We start from the raw sequence: 17,555 nt of genomic DNA, 5'->3' as shown, positions 1-17,555 counted from the left end.
ATTATGGGACTCCTCACAGTTCTGTGCCTAAGTGTGGTGGCACAAGGAGGACCCTCTCCTCTCAATTTGCTCCTTTCTGCACTGAAAGAGCATCTCACCTCCCATGTCCAAGCTTTGTTCAAACCCCTGAAAACAGTCATCCTTTGGCCACCTGTGGATCCATCCTTGCCTGCATACACTGGAGGTCTAATCCACCTCAGTAATTCTGATGTGAGAAGAGGCCTAATCAGACTTCAGACATATGTGCAAGTCATTCCTAGGTCCCAAGTAACAGAGCATGGCCTAGAAGAGGGGTGCTGCTCCAGGTGGGCTTGTCCCATTAACCTTGAATGCTTCTCCCTCTGCAATGGGGAGGGGCATATTTGGAGGAGATCAGGAATGTGATCCTTTTGTGGGGAGGGAGGGCCAAAAAGGGACATGTTTTTCCTCAGTCAATCATGGGGAAACTATAAAAGGGAGAGAAGCATATAGACTTTAGAAATGGAAGGGAAGGAAGGAAGGAAGGGAAACTTCTGTATTCAGAGAGTCAATGGCAAAAATATTGGAAGAAAAATTATCTTCCTGGCTTGACTTGTCACAATTTTTCTTTCAATATTTCTACCATTAAAATTTCTTTCTGGCTCCTTGATCCACCGGTTTGCAGGAGGCCGCAGCCAGGCTGGCGCCGGAACCATGTTTCGCAACCAATATGACAATGATGTTACTGTTTGGAGCCCTCAGGGCAGGATTCATCAAATTGAATATGCAATGGAAGCTGTCAAACAAGGTTCAGCCACAGTTGGTCTGAAGTCAAAAACTCTTGCAGTTAGTTGCATTGAAGAGAGCACAGTCAGAACTTGCAGCTCATCAGAAAAAATTCCCCATGTTGATAACCATATTGGTATTTCCATTGCGGGACTTACTGCTGATGCTAGACTTTTATGTAATTTTATGCGCCAGGAGTGTTTGGATTCCAGATTTGTATTTGACAGACTTCTTCCTATGTCTCGACTTGTATCTCCAATTGGAAGAAAACCCACATACCAACGCAACGATATGGCCGGAGACCATATGGTGTTGGGCTGCTTATTGCTGATTATGATGATATGGGCCCTGACATTTTCCAAACCTGTCCGTCTGCTAACTGTTTTGACTGCAGAGCTATGTCTATTGGAGCCCGTTCTCAATCAGCTCGTACTTACTTGGAGAGACATATGTCAGAGTTTATGGAGTGCAATTTGAATGAACTGGTTAAGCATGGTCTGTGTGCCTTACGGGAGACACTTCCTGCAGAACAGGACCTAACTACAAAGAATGTTTCCATTGGAATTGTTGGTAAAGACTTAGAGTTTACGATTTACGATGATGATGATGTTTCTCCGTTCCTGAAAGGGCTTGAAGAAAGACCACAGAGAAAGGCACAGCCTACTCAACCTGCTGATGAACCTGCAGAAAAGGCTGATGAACCAATGGAACATTAAATGATAGATCAGTCTATATGTGGATTATCAAACATGTAAGAATGCAGAAACACATACTGAGGACAGTAATCTATACTTTGAACCAAAAGATGCAGAATGGTGGAATGGTATGTTTTAGCAATCAGTCCAGAAGTGAGTTTTTTCCAAGCAACTTTACTAAAACCATACAATGGGGTGCATTTTTCTTTAAGAGGGTCTATATAATCATTTTCTAGAAAGTATAGCTATCTGTACTAATGTTTTTATATGGAGAACATAGTGTCTTTGTGGTTTTAAAGACAACTGTGAAATAAAATTGTTTTACCTGCTGAAAAAAAAAATAAATACATAAAATAAAATTTCCTTCTACCCTTTGACCCAGGTGTCACTCACCGCACTACCACTACACACACCACTTCAAAACATTCTTCAGACATTTCTGAAAGTTTCTAACATGCATATGAACCTATGATCTTTTTCCAGAAGGTGCTGCCTGCTGCTCTTCAGTGCCATTCCCTGGTGATCTAGTGGTTAGGACTTGGCACTTTCACCACTGCAGCCTGGGTTTGATTCCTGATATTGCTGTTGAGATGCCAGCTGTCTCTATTACAGCTAAGGCTTGCTTGCGTGCAATATTTGGGACCAGGAAGACATAGCTTCAGATTCTTGCCCAACAGAGCCAAACTCGGGGAGCCTCAGATTAAGGGGTGGCACGCAAAGTCTTCATGCCTCTGAAAGTTTTCCTGGGTAATCCAGGAAGTCAACTTGGAGAATTGCGGTACGACATCACCAGAGAACCAAGGACTGTTGTCATATAACTTGCCATTTTAATAAGATCATCCTTGACATTTATTATAATTTCTGTCTTGCAGGTAAAGTTAACTAACCAACTACCATATAAAAATGTGTTCTTATTTTTACAGAGAACCAAAAGGATGAAGTGTGGTTTTCCATGCCTAAAATACATGAAGAAGCATAATAGACCATAATAGACAGTTTCAACTTCCTAATGGGGCAACAGGAACACCTGGCTGCAGCCACCAGCAGAAACGGCCTTGGATCTGGTAAAATTACCTAGGCTCTCTACATTTCTGGAATGTAACTTCTCTTAGAGTTTCAATGAACTGGGGAGCGGGGCGGGGGGGCGGATTACATTCATTACTAAAACTGTGCCTATGCTAGTCAAACCTTAATAAATTTATAAGTCATTTGAAATAACTCACTTGTTTTATGTGAGTTATTATGTGAGAAATTAATCGCACCTCAAGGGTGCGGGACAACAACCCACAGAAATCGGTAATTCCCAATGGGGTGAGACACAAACAAGCAAGTTTGAATCTGCCTAGAGGAACTTTTAATTCTTCATGGTCACCTTGTTACCTCATACAGCTGTATATACCTCAGGACCGGATAAGTTGTGGGGTGCACGCAAGCGGACCCGGGTAAAGACTCCACCGGTGGAGACTGCAGCAGCGACCGCAACAATAGAATACGGGTGATCAGAAACAAAACTAGCTTCCCTGACCGGGAATCGAACCCGGGCCGCGGCGGTGAAAGCGCCGAATCCTAGCCACTAGACCACCAGGGAACTATGTTGTGAAACATGGGTAGCACCTTCTAGAAAAAGATTGGGGATGATTCAACCAATTTTAACAGATGCATTGAAAACGTCCCTGGAATTTTAAATTAATCTTTGAACAAGCGTTTTGTAACTAGAGTCTGATGGAAAAATGGAGCCTGCCCAGTGAGCAGGTAACAGCAACATTTTTGTCCGCCTTCATTGTCACCCATTTATTTGTATGTAACATTTGCTATGCTCAATAAACACAGAATTCCAAAGGAACCCACTCTACAGTGAGATTTCAAAGACTTAAGGTGAGTAGTGTAAGGTAAGCACATCGCTTCTGTGACTGAATAAGCTGAATTGCTTGCCCAGAGGCCACACTTTCCCTTCAAAGCAGAATTCGCTTCAAACCCAAAAAGGCAATGACATTCTAAGACAAACGAATGACCAAGGAATCCTATGCTGGTCTCTCTTATCTTTCCCTATGTTACTTCCCTGAATTAGCCAACCACTTATGCTGAAAACAACGACATAGAAGGAAAGGGAAAGACAGAACAACCCATAGCTCCTTTCCTTTTCAGTCATTACTTATCAGCAAGCTAAAGATAGAAACTGTTGGTAGAAGTAAAATAAAAAACATCTGAGTTAGTTCGGTACAGCGTTTATTTCCACTGTTCTGATAGGGGCAAAAATTCATGTGCACGTGGGAGCTATGAAGTATGGTTTGTGTCATGTCAGTGATTCAGCATATGAATTAAACGCTTTTATGTTTGCATCATCAGATAAAAACAAATCTGGTTTTACTTAAGGAAAAACTTTTCAAAAAGACTATTGCAATAGAATGTTCCAAACTCAGAAATCTGCAGGCATCTCAAAATCAAACAGAAAAAGGTGTTTCTTTCAGAGGGAGAGGTAAGCAGAGCTTAGCAGAATCTTTTAAGGGGAAGTTGAGGAATCCAGGGATAGTGAACAGATGGCATGATCAGAGCCATTTCCTAGGAAATGTGCCTCCTTTTGGTCAGCTGATTCTCAGGATAAACTGGTGAAGGGGACATAGTCTACATTTTAGCACTCGCTCAATCTCAGGGGCACTCCAAAGTTCAAGGGTCTGTGGGGAGTAGAGAAGCCTGACTAAAGTGAGGTTAAGATAAAGCAGAGGATTAAAAATGGGCAGTAGTGAGCACTTGGTCAACACTTAAAACTGGCACTGCACAATATAAATGATGAGTAAAATTTATGCTAATTATTTTAATTCTCAACTTTTCTTCACATAGATGGCATTAAACAGTAAATAAAAAACACCATGATAAGTTGAGAGAGACAGAGACTACAGGAAAAAGGAAAAAGTATTATATCTCATTATCTTTAACAGCACTTTTCTTGCTGCTTTCTGAACAGGGGGCTCACATTTTCATTTTGCACTGGGCCTCATAATTTTGTAGCTAATCCTGGTACCAGAAGGTAAAATGGGTTTACAGCTATACATTTGTATTTTGCTGGTTAAAGCATCTTTCTCAAACTTCCCAGTTGGAGTGCAAGTCTTTGTTTTGTTATCCATTTTTCTCCCTTCTTACTGCTAAGCTCCAGATACTGTTCCATCAAAATATCCATTGTTCTGGGCCTTCATCAAGCAGCCAAGAACATCCAGGTTGCACCCCTATCCAGGCATCCAGCTGGCCCCTATGCCCAATTAATGGCTTTTTTTTTTTTCTTTGCCTGTTGGATAGAAGTCAACTGCTTCTCATTCTGTTCTCTGCCATTTCCTCACTCCCATTTGTTCAGGCAGGAGCTGAGCTGAGCTGAGCAGGCATCTCACCAGAGTATGTGGTTGGATTTTTCCTTACCCACTGCTTCAGCAAGGCCAAACCTGGCCTCCGCTCTGCCTGCTCCCACGCGTGGGTGAAGCAGCCTCACACTTCCCTGGCTTTGGGGGCACAACCTCCTCATCCTATGACCACCTGCCACAATCCCGCAGGGTGCAGGTGGGTTTGGGTGGGGGAGAAGTGAGAACAGATAATGTTTCTGGCATTTATACCATGTGCCACTTCTACGCTGGTCTCTCACTCTCTCCAGTTGGCAGGAGAGTGAATGCAGGTGATCACCTGGGAGCTAATGGGAACAGAGAAATCAATGTCTGTAGCTAGTTGGACCTAGGGTCGAACTAGGCAGTTGAAGGAGATAACCAACTTTGATGAAATGCACCATCTCCTTCCTCATTAGTATAGTGATGATTATTCCCATCTCTCATGGGATATTAGGATTTGATTTCCCAAACATTTAACAAATTTGTTACCACATCACGTTTATTTATTCACTTTATTTCCTGGTTTACAAGTAAAATTAACCAGTTAGTCACTACATAGAAATATGTTCTTATTTTAAAAGAAATCCAAATGGATGACATCCCTGATTTTGCAAGCCCAGTAAGTGTACTGAATGGCTCTGGGCTTCCCTGTGAGGCACCTGGTGACAGCCACCAGTGGAAAGACCAAAAAGGTAAAATTACTGGGCTGCCTAGAATTCTAATTTTCACTACTTTTACTACTTTTAGTATTCCGAAAGGAGAGACAGTTTCATAATTAACATTGTGCCTATGCTAATATAACCTTCCTAGATTTAGAAGATATCTGAAATATTGTGCATGTTTCAGTGTGAAAATTGAGTTTTAAAAGTATGACTCAGTGATTCTCAGTAGGAGTGGACAGTTTGAAATTACTTGAAGGGCATCTTCAACCTTTACCACCTCCCCTCAGGTGCTGGTCAGCCTAGCAACTAGGTGTTTGACCCTACCTTTTGTTTTTCTTGAGAATTATGGCTGTATGGGCCCCTCTCCTCCCTTCCCCCAAAAGTGGGAGAAGGGGCTGGTGTCTGTCTGGTTTAATAGTTAGTGCTAGGACTTGTAAAATAATGATTCCCAGCCTCATTATGCCAAGTGTCTGAGAGACCCCCATGTAGGTACTGTGGTATTATGTTATAATAAGAAATATATATTTTGGTGTTCATTCCAGGCTCTGGCCAGAGCTCCCAAAATCTTTGTAATTTCCTGAAAGAGAAAAGCACCAGGAACATCTTTTGCTCTAATATTTGGTCTTTGACCTGGTTCCTGTCACAGAGCTCCTAAATTCTTTGGAATTTCTTGGATAATAGGAGCATCTTCTGTTCTAATAAGGCAAATTTTGGTGGGCCCCTGGCTAGCTTCAGGCTAGAGCCTGGTCACCAGAAAGAATGTTATGATTGGAAGCTTGGAAGTTTCAGCCCCTCCCTGCCCCCCAGCCATCCTTTGGAGAAGGGCTGGAGATTGAGTTAATAATCAACCATGCCTATTTGATGAAGCCTCTGTAAAAATCCCTTACCTAGGGGGTTCAGAGAGCTTCCAAGTTGTTGAACACATGGAGCTGCTGGGAGGGTGACGCACATGGAGAGGGCATCAATTCTCCAAGCCCTTTCCCACATATCTTGCTCTATGCATCTCTCCCATCTGGCTGTTGCACCCTTTTGTGATAAACTGATAATCTAGTAAGTAACCTGTTTTCCTGAGTTCCGTGAGTCATTCTAACAAATTATCAACCCTGAGGAGGGGGTTATGGGAGCCTCCAATTTATAACTGGTTGGTCAGAAGCACAGGTGACAACCTGGACTTGTGTCTGAGATTGGGGAGGGGGGCAGTCTTGTGGGACTCAGCCCTTAACCTGTGGGATCTGTGCTAACCCCAGGTAGGTAGTGTCAGGATTGAATTGAATTGTAGGACACTCAGCTAGTATCACAGAATTGGTCAGTGTTGGGGAAATAACCCACACACCTCTGTCAGAAGTATTCCGTATGTAGAGGAATAGAGTTTTTTCCCATCCTAGCAGCTCAGAGAGCATTCTTGCACGTTTTAGACATTGGTTACCACCTTGCATAACATACTGCCTTTTTGTTGCCGAAAGATCGGCCCCATCCCTGACGAGCCAAATAACTCAGAGACAAGGTCTTAGAGCTTAGAAGAAAAGAGGCAATTTTATTGCTTTGCCGGGCAAAGGAGACTCACAGCAGGCTAGTGCCTTCAAAACTGTGAACCCACCTTGGGATGGGGTAGAGTGGTTGTACAGCTCAAACAATAAAGCATTGATAAGAAGCAGCAGAATCATTGTCTTATCAGAAGACTTAGAATGGTGACATGATGCCTCCAAGCGACCAATTCTATAGAGGCCAGCGGTTAGATCTCTTTATCTCATAAGCACTCAAGTTGTGGTCTCCTAGACAGTTCAGGCTATTTTGTAAGATTACAGTCCTGTGACCTTCTCCTTGGAGAAGGACTCAGAGAGCAAGCTTGATTGCTACTTTCAATTACCAGAATAAAGTAAAAACAGTAAAATCAATAGCTTTAGTTTTAGCAATGGGCCTGGAACTGTGAGTAGCAACTGGTCAGTTGACTGTTTTAAGGGCAAGCATGAGAATAAGCAAACTGTTAGCCTAAGTGTGGCCATTTTATTAATCCTCCTTCCTTTTGTTCTGGGTTATTTCAATGTCACATCCTGTAGACTTGCCGTCCTAGATTAACTGATTATATAGTGCCAGCAAGATGTTTCATTTCAGTTAGAGTCAAACTAAAATACTCTACAAATAGATATAGTCCCCAATTCATTTAGCCCTTTGGGTCTGTGAAAGATATGTTATCAAAACAAAGAAATTTTTTAAAAAATTACATTGTATTTGGGTTTTAGAGAAGATAAACTATCATCAGCCATTCTACTTGTATTGTAGTTGAAAGGCAAATCTTAAGTCATTCATATACATACTAAGGCTAACCAGCCTTTTAAATGGCTTGAATAAAATTTGCCTAAGAAAAACTTACAGTAGATCCTTTAACACCATCTGATGCAGAGAGGCTACTGCATGCTCAGACTTCCCCTGACAGTGACTTAAAGGGTCATTCATGGATGAACACATTGCAGATTTTGTGGCTTCACACAGAGGAGTCAATGGCCATGATAAGAAGTGAGAGATAATGACAGCCAACCAGGAACAGGAAAAGCCTAAACACCCCTATACACCTAATGTATATATTTGTACTCCCCCTTTTACAAAAATGGTATTATACTATATATATTTTTCTATACCTGCTTTATTCATTTAAATGATCATCTCCATTCCTTTTTTTGGCTGTACAGTGTATTCCACTGTGTAGATGTTCATAATTTGTTTCACTAATCCCCTACTAATAGACACTTAGGTTGTTTCCAGTCTTCTACAATTACAAATAATGCTGCTTGAATAACCTTGCACATGTATCATTTTGAAAATGTACTGCTATTCTGGAGAACAAATTCATAGAAAAATTGCTAAGTCAAAAGAAATGTGCTTTTGTAATTTTTAAGGAATTGGATTTTATTCATTTTTACTTTTTATTGAGATTTAAAGTGCACTAATGTTAAATTTATAACATAATGAGTTTTTACATATGGATACACCTGTACAATCACCACCTAGGTCAAGATAAGAGAATATTTTCAGCATCCCAGATTGTTCTCTCCTGTTCCATCTTAGTCTGTACCCACCACTAGAGGGAGCCACTATTCTGACATTTATCACAAGCAATTAATTCTTGAAAGGTCATATAAATGAAAGCCCAGAGTAGGTTTTCTTTTGTGTCTAGCTTCTTTCACTCACATAATGATTATTAAATATATTGATATTGCTGCAGATATCAGTAGATATTTTTGTTGCTATAAGTATTCCATACAAAATTCAAAATATGTATCCAGCACACAGTTTTCAACAAATATTGTGTGTAGGGAAATACCCATTTGTTTGATGTTCCATTATGTTCTAATCTATCAATCAGCCAGCATAGCCATCAAAAGTTCCACTGGTTTTTCTTTCACTCTGTAGAGTCCCTCTGCCTAGATGATATCTGATTCTCACCTTGGTCCCAGACTCAGCAAATTCCCCAAGGGAAGAGAACAGCTAGCAATCTCAGCTTACCTGAGACTATTCACCTCTATAATTTTAGTTCATCTAGTCCTCTTTGCCTCACAGCACTCTAATAACTTTTTAAAGTGTTAAATTTACAGTTTATAGTATTATATAAACTATATATGATTTATATATTATATTTATATTAAAGTACTATACATATTATATATAGTACTAAATATTGTATTATGTGTGTATTTTTAAGTGTTCTTTTTTTTTTCATTTGTTGTAGTGAGCAAGATGGTGTGTCATTTCCCACCACAATAAACTCTGAAGCAGAGGTATTTTAGTTATTATTTAAATAAATAATATATGCACACATTACAAAATTTAAAAGGGCAAAGAGTAAAATGTAAGTGTCTCTAACAACCTTTCTTTCAGCAAGGCAGTTATCACCAGAAGCTATTATAGTTACTAGCATATTCTGTATCCTTTCAGATATAGGGTAGGTATGGATGCATCCATGAGATAATTCCTCTTTTGAGGGAATATTTATGTTTTCTTCTGCATTAGAAAGTCTAATATCCAAGTTTCTCCCCTTGTGTCAAAGGCTGTTTGCCAAGATATGTTAAAAGAATGGCAGCTAGCGTCAGTGTAACGATTCACGTTAGAACATACTTCTCTACGGTTTCATCATGTAGTCTCCAGAACTGTAAGCAATATATTTCTGCTGTTTGACCACCACCCAGTCCGTGGTATTTTGTTAATAGCAGCCCAAACAGACTAAGACAAGCAGCAAGGGGAAGTTCCACATGAAGATGGAACCTTAGTAAAACAACAGTATGAGATTTTAAAGAGACACAAACCACAGAGATGGGGAGAGCAAGGGAACAGAGGCTATCAGTTTAGGGAAACCAGTCAAGTACAGTGCAGGGTAGCCTGTCTCAAGATACTGCCCTCTCCAGAGTGAATAGATAACTTGTAAAAGTCAGTGGTACTGTCACTTTCTTGACAAGATCCATGTTGCATAAGTGAATCGAGCATAAATTAATCTATGTTTTAGTGACAGACATCTGGATTGCCTCCCATTCTCACTGTCACACCCAATCCTGTCCTGAATATCCTGATACAAGTCTCCTAATAGACCTAGGTGTTAGTTTCTCTGTGCTGTTTAGCCGGGAGGATTGCTGGGTCATAGAGTATACAGTTTCTTAAGTACTTCCAGGCTGCTTTCCATATGCTGTATCTGTTCGAACTCCTACCCACAAGTCATGAGCATTCCCATTTCTCTATATTTTGGCCAAGACGTATTAACTATTTAATGTTTCCCTATCAAAGATGTAAAGTGGTATCTCACTGTTTTATTTTCATTTCTCAGATTACTAATGAGGTTCACCATCTCTTCGTATTTTTAGCCGCCTAGCTTTCCCCTTCTGTGAACTGGCTAGTCACATTCTTTGACTGTTTTTCCCTATTGGTTTCCAGTTCGGTTGTTTATTATTACTGTGGTTGCTAATTTCAGAAGTTCCTCATATGTCCATTATATTTCAATTTTAAAAGAAAGAAGGTCTTTGTATATTCTAGAATCTAGATATTAATACCTTATTTAGATATTGTAAATATCTTGTCCCTATCTGTTACTGTTAACTTTGCCCATGAAGAGCCTTGTTGAAGTCTTTCATATCAATTTGCTTAGATTCACGTAATTTTCCCTCTGTGCTTTGGGCTTCTAGGATCTTACATTAAAAAAATTTTTTCCCACCCCAAGGGAACAAAAACATTGTTCTACATATTCTCCTATTAACTCTATAGTTTAATCTTTCACTTTTTGATATTTAATCTATTGGAAATTTGTAATTGTGTGAGTTAGAATCCAATTTCATTTTTATAGCATACAGTAAGTCACTTTTCCCAAGATTACTTACTAAACAACTCATTAATTCATAATGCCATCTCTATCATATGCCAAATTCCCATTTGCTCTTGGGTCTGTTTCTAGATTCTTTATTCTGTTCCATGAGTCTCCTTGCCTTTTCTTGTGTCAGTACTATTCAGTTTTTATTACTATGGCTTTCTATTATCTTTTGATAGTAAGTACAGTGAGTCTTCACTCATTCTTCTTTTACAAAATTGCCTTAATTATCCATAGACTTATGCATTCACATAAATTTTAAAATCAAGTTATCAGGTTATAAAACCCACCCTGTTGGTATATTGATATTGTGTGGATTTTGTAGGAAAATTTGGGGGAAACTGTCATCTTTATAATACCAGGTTACCTCATTTGTGACTAATGTAGATATCATCAGTTAACTAGTTCTCCTTTTGTCCTTCAGTAATTTTAAATATTTCTCCATACAAAGATTATGTGCATTTGTTTTATGGTTTGTTCCTAAGGACTTTATGATTTTATTCTATTGTGAATGATGTATTATATTCTCTTATATTTCCTAGGTGATTACTGCTGATGTAGTGGAACAGTATTGATTTTTATATGTTGATTTTGTAGCCAACAACCTTTTTGAACTCTCTTATTCTAATAGTTCATTGACTCTGCCTCATTTCCTATGTAGTAAATCAAAACAACTGTGCCTCTTTGAGAGGCTGTATAGCATCCTGGTTAAGAGAGTGAAATCTGGAAGCCATAAAAGCTCATTTCAAAACTGGAGTTAACTTCTCTACTTCCTCTCCAGATTACAAATTTAATATGTAGGGTTTTTTTCCCAGAGACTATAACTCTTCTACTGAAAACTAGTTTTATAACATTCTTTGCCACCTCATCACCATCACCAGCATCCACACCGCAAAGAAATCTTTTGCCCATTGTCTCCTGCTGCCAAATCCTTAAATTACATAAGTATCAGAGTCATGAGAAGGAGCATGTGATGGAAGATATTAAGCAATGGGATAGCCAAGTGTCAGGGACACAGTCAAGTTTAAAAGGAAGTGGGGAGATGACAGACATGAGAGGCTCTAAGAGCCAAGAAAATTTTGGTCACTCAGCTCAGAGTGGGGCAGGAACTTCTTCCTATTGGAGGATTGCCACCACCTCTGCCCAGCTCTATACCAGTGTCACTGTGTACTCAGTGAAATAGCTCCCCCCAAGGCGTTGCTTTAGGGAGAAACCCGAGTGAGAAATAGTGATGAGTAGGAGATGAAGAGTGATTCTCCTGAGCCAGATAAGGTGTGACAGGGTGAACTCCAGGCATCTCCCACCCCTCAGGACTCCCCCAGAGTCCCACAGACCATTGAGGTCAGATGCGTGAAAGCTGCCTTCTCAGAAAACTGACGGTGGGGAAAGGTACTGGCACAGTCTCTTCAGTTCCTGGCAGGGAGAGGAGAGTTAGAGATGAGCCCACACTGAAAGTGGCCTCTGTAGGTATGATGGGAGGGTCCTTGTGTGCTGGGCTACCCTGGGTCTCATCTGACCTCACATAGTGGAAACTACTCAGAGGAAACTCCTTTAGAGCAGATCCTCTCCTAACGTCCACTCCAGTTTCTAAAAGTTTGTATCATTCTTCCCCACTCCCTGTCACACTGTGGTCTCTCCCTCTGTAGAGGATGCTTGGAGGTTGCCACTTCAGCATTTCCACCTCCTTTTCCCCTCTTAGGAATACCCTAAATTTGTCAGCCATAGAGTTTAAGTGGGGTTAATTCTACCCGTGACTTGCGGCGTAGGCTCTGATTGGCTTAAACTAATAAGCACCTCCCAGCCCCTTTAGAGTACAATTACTGTTCAGTAATGAGTTCTGTGAGAAATGAACACTTTTTCCTGCTAGATATGGACAAGGAAACCTGTAGTCCAAGTTGCTGATGGTGGTATTTTGAGAACATGGGTAGATAGCCTACGTAGGAATGGAGTCCACATTGAGTAAGAATGATCAAGAGAAACTGGAGTTTTTTGAGCCTTGTATGAAAACTTGCCTGGAGCCCAGATTTACCTAGGGCTGTGAGGCAATATTTCCCCTTTATTATTAAGCCGATTTATGAACTTTCTGTTAAAGTGACTTGACCTGATAGACTCTCTACTTTCCACTGAGAATTCAGTCCATTAGCCATTTCTTTTCTTTTTTTTTTTTAAATTGAGTTATAGTCAGTTTACAATGTTGTGTCAATTTCTGGTGTACAGCACAAATCTTCAGTCATACGTGAATATACATATATTCATTTTCATATTCTTCTTCACCATGAGCTACTACAAGATACTGAATATATTTCCTTGTGCTATACAGTATAAACGTGTTTACCTATTTTATATATACCAATCAGTATCTGCAAATCTCGAAATCCCAGATTATTCCTTCCTACCCCCTCCCCCTGGCAACCACAAGTCTGTATTCTATGTCTGTGAGTCTGTTTCTGTTTTATATATAAGTTCATTTGTCTTTTTTTTTTTTTTTAGATTCCACATATGAGTGATATTATATGATATTTCTCTTTCTCTTTCTGGCTTACTTCACTTAGAATGACATTTCCAGGGACATCCATGTTGCTGCCATTAGCCATTTCTGATGTCTTTTCACATTCCACATATCCTCAACCCATAGCCATCTAATCTCCTGGTGCTCTCACACTTCTGGTCCCAGCTCCTTAACCCTCCTTCTCCTTTGCTTATTTTATCCCACAGCTACTTTCTCTCTAGGCTCTTGCCAGATTAGAGTTTCTGGAGCAGTCAGCCAACACAGTGTCATTCTAGTCCCCTAGCCATTGTATCACCCAACAACAGGAAATTCTCCACTGCTCTTTTGGCAATTCTCCCACCTTTCTCTTAATTTCCTGATGCCTTTCTCCCATGGCATCCCCAAACTGTTTCTACTCCTTACTCCCCAGATAATTCAACCCCCCACACCATTGAGAAGATGAGGTCACTTAACCTCAGCTGTCTTTTTACACAAGGTATTTTAGGGTCCACAGAGATTTCTTGAACCCCTCCAGGCACATTCTCTCACTCTAGCCTCTATAATCTTTAGATCTCCACTCTCTTTCCTGCTTCCTCAAATTATAAGGTATAGTTCTGATAAGACCAGATAAAACTTGAGACTATCAGGGTCACAGACTCTTTTTTGATGTTTAACATTAATTGGCTGTTCCATCTTTTATTTTAAATGTTTTCCTTTTTAAAAAAGTTTTTTTAAATGGGGGATTAATTTTAGGTTTATTTATTTGTTTTTATTTTTACTTTTTATACAGAAGTACTGGGAATTGAACCCAGGACGTTGTGCATACCAGGTTTGCACTCTACCACTGAGCTATACTCTCTCCCCACCACCATCTTAAGCAAGTCAGATTTTCTTAGCTCAGTCTCATTATCTTGAAACATTTAAAACATCTTTAATACTTCCCTCATAGCTGTGTTATAAAAACTAATTAAATGTGAGAAAGTATGAAAGTACTAAAAAGGGGAAATCTCAGTTCTTCTATGTAGGGAAAAACCCAGTTCTTCCCCACTGTATGTTTCATTCCCTGTGAGTCTCCTTTACCTCTTACACAGCACTTCATTCTGGTCACCAAATGCTTGGAGATATTCCCCCACACCAAGCAGTTCTCTGTCTGACACTGTGTAGTGTCAGAATTGCATTAAATTGTAGGACACCCAGCTGATGTCACAGACAGAGAATTGGTGTGGGGGCGACCTCCACACATTTGGTGACCAGAGTAAAGTGTTTGTGTGAGTAATAAAGGAGACTTACTTTCAAAAGAAAGACACAGGAAAGAAAAAACTGAGGTTTTTCAAAATTGCAGTTGGTGTAAGTGAAGTGGGAATTGCTAGAACCGCCCTGGCTCATGGAAACGTGGTCTGGGAAGGGAAAGGATGAGTGGGTGGTGAATGAGGAACTTTTGGTCCTTGGATGGCTACCTAGTCACTCATGGAATTAAACTGCAGCTGCACTTCAGTTACTAAAGGTAAAAGTTACCAATGGAATTTAGAGATGGGGATAAGCCTAACTACTGAGGAGCTGGCTTATTGAATATGTAAGGAAATGCATAAGAAGAAGAAGCATGCTAAACACACAGTCTCTTGGTTATTATTATCTGTAATAGCTAAAATAAAGTGCTGGTTCGGACCTTGATGCTCATCCAACTTCAGATTTGGGTTGGTCTGAGTTTTAGTCACTAGCTTCAAAGCTGCCCACAAAGGGAAAATTTTTTCCAGGGCAACAGAAAGTACCTTTAAGGTCTCTGGTTAGCAAGAAGGTAGTCAGTGTGGAGGGAGGGCAAAACCAAAGCTGAAACCAGGGGGTATAGTGTGAAGGGTTTGTCTCATATCAGTGTCATCAGCTTCCTGAAGAACCTTTACTAAAATGGATAGTGAGAATGGCTAGTTTAGGGGCTCTGTCTTTGGTTTTGAATATGGCAGAATGGAAGAGGATGTTTTTGTTGATACAGCACCCACAGCTTAGTATTAAACAATCACAGATGACAATGCATGATCCAGGCACAGCAGAGGTTATTCCTGAGGGAACAGCCAGCCTGAGAATAGGGACTGCCCAACTTCCCCTACAAATGCTAAATGGGGCACCCCAGGTAAAGAAGTTGGTATGCTTCACACGTAAGCCATGCATGACTGATTTTATGATGACAGGGATATTCACATGCTGAATAATGCCTGTTTACCTAGGTTATGGTAAATTCTGTAATTAAGGTGGCCCCTGTTGCATGGACACTCCATGTAACGTTACTCCTGCAAAACTGAACACGAGTTCAAGAAGCCTTATCAGATTTGCTGCCTCAGCTTCCTCTTGTGGGTCCTACTGAAATCAAGGACAATAAGTAATTAAAAAGCCAAAGAACTCTACAGCTCTCTTCAGCAGGGTGGAAATCTTTAGATGGTTATTGAAAAATGAGACGAATATGGCCATTGATGATTTTGAAACAAAGGTGTTGATGCAGCACTGAAGAAGATTGGGTGGATCAGTGGGACCCATGCTGGTCTCCCAACATTAAAAGGCCCCAAATGAGTCTGCTCCATTTACCCCAGTTTGGAGGAATTTTAAAAGCTGGAAGGCAAAGATTTTGTTGAGAAACCCCACTCAGAATTGCCTGGGACTGTAGTCAGGCAGATCAATCAAGTTAAAAACTGATGAAAAGGACCAGAGTCCCTTGGCTCAACCATTCACTGGGGACCTAAAGCCTTTTGCACACAAGTCAGGGGTGGAAAACAGAAGTTTCCAGGACCCTTTGATATGGAGCCCCATGCACTAGGGGACCAAAACTTACTGGTGAACCCTGACCTGGGCTACAACTAGATTGAGAGAACATAAAAGTGTGAGCACTGATAAGATTATGAAAGTGGGAATGTTTAAACAAGTTTTATGTAAACATTCTATGTAGTATTGTAAAACAGAAGGTATGTAAGTCCACCCTTCAAGCAATGCTAATTAGACAGGCTAAATAGGATTGAGAAAGATTGCCCAAGCCCACACAGCATAGAATAGGAGCTGGAGTGCAGTAGCCCTGTGTGGAATGTAGCCTGGGGCTTTATGAGAAGAGCCTGTGAGTGCCTCCCAGTAACAATTGCTGGTCCTTTGGACTAGAGAATTTCCATTTGAGGGGCATTTATCACCTTGCTATCAGACACTAATTGAGGTTATCCCTATGACTAAAGGACATAAAAATGATCCTGAGACCTGAAATACAATCAATGTCTTGGGTGATGTCAGAGAAGTGCTCTAATGTGTTCCATAATAATATAGAAATGGTTTATACAGGATCATGCTGCCTGGGGAATGCAAGCGTAATTGAGCAGGATCCTATGGAGCTTTCCTGGGACAGAACCCCCCACCGACACCCCTAATGTCCTCCGCCTGCCTCTTGTTTGTAGAAAAACTTTAGCTTCCTCTACCTGCCCTGAGTTCCAAAGAATGAATTTAATCAGAGAAGTGAAAAAATGCAGAAACAAAGGAAAACAGTCAAACAAGGTAAAATTATAATAATTTAGCCATTATACAAAGTCAAGGACTTTAATTCCTTCTTAAGTGCTATAGATAATATTCTGAACCATATCCTTTGAGCTGTTTTGCAGCTACTGATACTCCCACTAGGTGAAAGAAGTTAACTGCATGCTGACCACAAGCATGTAGACCCCAGACCGGTTGGAACCAGAACTGGGTGACTCCCAATTACCTCACCACCAACCAATCAGAAAAATATCCACAAGCTGATCACACACCCTATAACCCTCTCCCTCACCCAGTCTTTAAAAACCTTTCCCTGAAAGCCATCGGGGAGTTCAGGTCTTCAGAGCTTTAGCTGCCTGGACTTCTTGCTTGATGCCCTGAAATGAATGCTGCACTATCCTTCACCACAACCTGATGTCAGGAGATTGGCTTTACTGTGCTTGGGCAAGTGGACCCAAGTTTGGTTTGGTAACACAAGGTACTCACAAGCAAGGAGCTTCTGTTCCCTTAGGACTGACTCTGGGACTGCGTGAAGAGTTGTTAGATTCTATTGTCACTTGGGCAGTGACAACAAACAGCTCTTAACCCACCAACAAAGAGTTGCTTGGTTTCTGGACAGTAGTTCCATGGTGAGTGGACAATATCTTGTTTGGAAGGTCATACTCTGATCAAAGAAGGTGAAAAACAAATCATTCTGGTTATTACAAGCTCCTTTTCTAGCAGTAATGGAAGAACTGAACAGTGGAAAAAGCCCCT

General features: G+C 40.6%; 1 non-coding gene and 1 pseudogene across 1 annotated transcript; one reads left to right on the top strand and one right to left on the bottom strand.

The window, feature by feature from the left end:
• Positions 1 to 625: 625 nt before the first annotated feature.
• On the top strand, positions 626 to 1,774 carry LOC105100096 (proteasome subunit alpha type-1-like; annotated as a pseudogene).
• Positions 1,775 to 2,955: 1,181 nt separating this feature from the next.
• TRNAE-UUC (transfer RNA glutamic acid (anticodon UUC)) lies at positions 2,956 to 3,027 on the bottom strand. The gene has a single exon. It is a non-coding gene; the product is annotated as a tRNA-Glu (tRNA).
• Positions 3,028 to 17,555: the final 14,528 nt, after the last annotated feature.

The sequence above is a fragment of the Camelus dromedarius genome, chromosome 23 (genome assembly GCF_036321535.1).
Source record: "Camelus dromedarius isolate mCamDro1 chromosome 23, mCamDro1.pat, whole genome shotgun sequence".
In the NCBI taxonomy this organism is placed as follows: Eukaryota; Metazoa; Chordata; class Mammalia; order Artiodactyla; family Camelidae; genus Camelus; species Camelus dromedarius.
Note: the sequence above shows the minus strand (reverse complement) of the source record. Positions and strands in the feature narration are given on the sequence as shown.